Source organism: Myotis yumanensis, unplaced genomic scaffold, assembly GCF_028538775.1.
Source record: "Myotis yumanensis isolate MYYU_CA2020_CCGP unplaced genomic scaffold, mMyoYum1.0.hap1 SCAF_3, whole genome shotgun sequence".
Lineage (NCBI taxonomy): Eukaryota > Metazoa > Chordata > Mammalia > Chiroptera > Vespertilionidae > Myotis > Myotis yumanensis.
Window position 1 is genome coordinate 97,545,357 of NW_027223754.1, and position 4,958 is coordinate 97,550,314.

General features: G+C 49.2%; 1 pseudogene; it reads left to right on the top strand.

The window, feature by feature from the left end:
• Positions 1-1,359: 1,359 nt before the first annotated feature.
• Positions 1,360-2,102, top strand: LOC139005121 (TCF3 fusion partner pseudogene; annotated as a pseudogene).
• The last annotated feature ends 2,856 nt before the right edge of the window (positions 2,103-4,958 follow it).

Sequence of the window (4,958 nt, forward strand, 5' to 3'; positions counted from 1 at the left end):
AGATGGCGGTTAACCACGAACAAAGATGGCGGTTAATTTGCATATGTAGCCACAATGCTGGGAGGCGAAAGGGGAAAGAGGGAAGAAGCCGCCTGCTGCTGACTGCATCGGCAACCCAGGTGGCAGCCAAGAGCCAGAGAACTGAGCTGCCTTTGTTAGGAGAAGCCAGGACGCCTTTGCCGGCTTCTGTGATAGGAGAACCTGGCAGCCTTTGCCGGCCCTGGGCCAGTAATCGGAGAAGCTGGGTGGGGCAGGGAAGAGGTCGATATCTGCCTCTTCCCTGCCCCGTCTGGCTTCTCAGATCCCTGATCACCAGTGATGGGAGAACACCCAGAGGCGGGGCCAGAGGCCGGCTGCATAGCTGCCTGGGGACACCATCCGGTCCGGGGGAAGCAGCCAGGCCCCAGCAGGATATCCAGAAGCGGACCCAGGCTCAGGAGCTGCGTCGCTGCTGGGGCACGTGATCCGGTCCCTGGGCTGAGGAGACTCAGGGGCCGGGGCTGCGAGATCCGGTCCCCGGGGCGATGCAGCGAGGCCCCAGCAGGAGACCCAGAAGGCGACCCATGCGCCGGGCGGAGGCTGCGTCGCCGCTGGGGAACGCTATTTGGTGCCTGGGTTGAGGAGACCCAGGGGCCGGGGCTGCGTTGCAGCTGGGCACGAGATCCAGTCCCCGGGGGCGACGCAGCCAGGCCCCAGAAGGCGACCCAGGCGCTGGAGCTGCAAAGCCGCTGGGGCAAACGATCCGGGCGACGCAGCCAGGCCCCAGCAGGAGACCCAGAAGGCGACCCAGGCGCCAGGGCTGCGTCGCCGCTGAGGCACGCGATCCCGGCGAGGCAGCCAGGCCCCAGCAGGAGACCCAGAAGCCGCTGGGGCACGCTATCTGGTGCCTGGGCTGAGGAGACCCAGGGGCCCAGGCTGCGTCCCAGCTGGGGCACACGATCAGGTCCCCGGGGCGATGCAGCCAGGCCCCAGAAGGAGACTCAGGCGCCAGGGCTGCATGGCCGCTGGGGCACACCATCCGGTGCCTGGCCTGAGGAGACCCAGAAGGAGACCCAGGGGCCTCCCAAGAGGAGAGTCTCCGTGGTCAGATGGCGCGGTGTCAGGACAGGAATAAAGACCCGAGGTGACTCAGATGCCTGGCCACAGGGTTAGACCAGCCAGCAGGGCCTTTCAGTTGGGACTGGGATGGGGGTGGGGCGAGGGAGGCAAGCCGGACATAGAGAACTACAACTCCCAGGAGGCTTAGCGGCCGGGGCCTGGGTGCCTGGCTGTGAAATTGGATGGGCTGTGTCATTTTGCAAGCCACTTTAAACTAGAGGCTTGCAAGGTTGGAAGTTCTGCGCCGGGAGCCAGGGAGAAATGGAGCTGGAGCAGAGAGAGGGGTCCATGGCAGCCGTGGGCTTTGAGAAGTTCTCAGGTCACATCCTGGAGAGCGAGCTTGAGACCAAAGTGGAGTTCGTGTCTGGGGGTCTGGGCAGCTCCAGCCTCCAGGAGTGAGACGAAGAGGAGGAGGCAGCCCTAGGCCAGCAACAGCGGTGCCAACGGGAACTCAATCACAGGAAGTACCAGGCGTTGGGTCGGCACAGCAGGGAGATCAAGCAGGTGAACAAGCGGGTCCTGAACAGGCTCCATCAGGTACAGAGGATAACACGGAGACTCCAGCAGGAGCGGAGGTTCTTCAAGAAGGTGCTAGACTCCTAAGGCGATGACTACCGGGCCAGCCAGTTCACCATCTTACTGGAGGACGAGGGCAGCCAGGGCACAGACGCCCCCACCCCAGGCAACGCTGAGAACGAGCCTCCGGAGAAAGAGGGGCTTTCCCCGCCCAGGAGGACGCCAGCGCCCACAGAAGCCAGCAGCCCGGCCCCTGGCGAGGGGCCCAGCGGGTGGAAGAGGCAGCGAGCGCAGCGAGCGCCACAGGAAGGGCACCAGGCGGGAGTCCCGCTGACTCTGGAGCTGGCCCCTATGCAGATAAAGGTGGAGGAAGACTTTGGCTTCAAAGCGGTTGAGGCTCTGGACTCAAGTTGGGTTTCTCGGGGGCCAGACAAGCTGCTGCCCTACCCCACCCTAGCCAGCTCCCCCTTTGACTGACCCCCCAATAAATGGACCCCATGCTCTCCTCGGCAAAAAAAAGCTTATAGAGGCATGCTTATAGGATCAAATAGTATAAATATAGATGTAACAGGACAATAAAAAGAGAACCTGGCTATGATGATCACCTGAACGCTGCCTCTGTGTCATTCCTTCTTCGCCGACTCCATCCACACCTTTGGGAACCCCTGGACCTGCTGGGGCAGGACCCCAACATTCCTCTTCTTATAAGGACTTCAGTGAAATGGGCTAAGGGTCCCACTGGAACTGCCTCAATTTAATGTAATCCCCTCTTTAAAGATATTATCTCCATATACAGGTACATTCTGAGGTTCTGGGGATTAGGATTTTAACATACATTTTGTTGATTACCCAAATCAGCCCTTAACAACCAACATGTTCCAGAAAGCAGATTCCTACAGGGTTATTTACCAAACATTCAGAAGTATTTTTAAAAGAGCTAAGCCCCTCGCCCACTGCGCGGGCCCCTCCCGGCGAAGAGCGAAGGCCTGAGTTCCGGGCACCGGAGGAAAACTGGTGCCAGCAGCCAGGGGAAGGGGCACCCAAGGAGCCCCAGATTGCGAGAGGGCACAGGCCGGGCTGAGGGACCCACCCAAGTGCACAAATTTTTGTGCACCGGGCCTCTAGTAATTATATAATTTATAATGATATCTTCTTGATGAATTGATCCCTCTATGATTATATAAAGATCTTTGTCTCTTGTTACAGTTTTGTCTTAAAGCCTATTTTGTCAGATAGCTACTCATGCTCTCTTTTGGTTTCAACTAGCATGACATATCTTTTTTCATCCATCCACTTTGAGACTATGTGTGTTGTTATAGCTGAATTGAGTCTCTTGTAGGCAGTATATAGTTGGGTTTGTTTTTTTTTAAATCCATCCGGTAACTATATCATTTGATTAGAGAATTTAATCCACTTACATTAAAATTAATTATTGATAAGTAGGGATTGTTTTCTCGCTGCTCTGTAGTTCTCTTGTTCCTTTTTCTTCTCTTGCTGCCTTCCTTATAGAATTGATGATTTTTTATAGAAGTATGCTATTTTATATTTTGTGTATCTACTATAGATTTTTGCTTTGTGGTTACCACAGACCTAAGTAAAACATCTTATAACTATTACAGTCTATTTTATGATAACTACTTAACTTTGATCACATACAAAAACTCTACCCTTTTAATCATGTCTCTTTTATTTTTAATGTCAAATTTTAACTCTTATATTGTGTATTCATTAGCAAATTATTATAGCTATAGTTATTTTTAATACTCTTGTCCTTTAACTTTTTATTATTATTATTTTTTTATTAAATCTTTATTGTTCAGATTATTACATTTGTTCCTCTTTTTTTCCCCCCATAACTCCCCTCCTTCCAGCTCCCAACCCACCCTCCGCCCTCACTCTCCACCCACTGTCCTCATCCATAGGTGCACGATTTTTGTCCAGTCTCTTCCCGCATCTCCCATTCCCCTTTTCCCCCCAAGAATAGTCAGTCCATTCCCTTTCTATGTCCCTGATTCTATTATAATCACCAGTTCATTCTGTACATCAGGTTATTTATTCACTTGATTCTTAGATTCACTTGTTGATAGATGCATATTTGTTGTTCATAATTTGTATCTTTACCTTTTTCTTCTTCTTCCTCTTCTTAAAGGATACCTTTCAGCATTTCATATAATACTGGTTTGGTGGTGATGAACTCCTTTAGCTTTTCCTTATCTGTGAAGCTCTTTATCTGATCTTCAATTCTGAATGATAGCTTTGCTGGATAAAGTAATCTTGGTTGTAGGTTCTTGCTATTCATCACTTTGAATATTTCTTGCCACTCCCTTCTGGCCTGCATAGTTTCTGTTGAGAAATCAGCTGACAGTCGTATGGGTATTCCCTTGTAGGTAACTGAGTTTCTTTCTCTTGCTGCTTTTAAGATTCTCTCTTTGTCTTTTGCTCTTGGCATTTTAATTATGATGTGTCTTGGTGTGGTCCTCTTTGGATTCCTTTTGTTTGGGGTTCTCTGTGCTTCCTGGACCTGTAAGTCTATTTCTTTCACCAGGTGGGGGAAGTTTTCTGTCATTATTTCTTCAAATAGGTTTTCAATATCTTGCTCTCTCTCATCTTCTGGTACCCCTATAATTCTGATGTTGGTACTTTTGAAGTTTTCCCAGAGGCTCCTTACACTATCTTTGTATTTTTGGGTTCTTTTTTCATTTTGCTTTTCTGGTTGGGTGTTTCTCACTTCTTCGCATTTCAAATCTTTGACTTGATTCTTGCGCTCCTCTGGTCTGCTGTTGGGAGTCTGTATAATATTCTTTATTTCAGTCAGTGTATGCTTACTTTCTAGATGGTCCTTTATCACACCATTGAGGGTCTCATTAGATTTCCTGTACATCTCATCAAGTTTATCGACAGACTCTAGAAGCCTCTTGAGAGACCTCAAAAGTGTGGTTCTGAACTCAATATCCTCCCTTGATAGTTTTGTCCTGTTTCTTTGTCTCCGCATTTTTTACACTTTTGGTACACCCCCTAGTGGTCTTTGTGTGCAGTCTTGTTGTAGTTAAGCCTTGATTGTTGTAGTTATACTAGAGGGATTTGACCTCCAGGCCGACTGGCTGTGATCCCTTTAACTTTCATAATAGAGTTAAGTGGTTAACACTTCATCATATTAAAGTATTTGAATATCCTGAATTTGACTATTACTTACTTTTACTAGTGTGTTGTATATTTTCATATGTTTTCATGTTACTAATTAGTGTCCTTTTATTTCAGCTTGCAAAACTCCTTTAAGCATTTCTTGCAAGGCAAATTTAGTGGTGAATTCTCTCAGCTTTTATTTTTCAGGATAGCCTTTATTT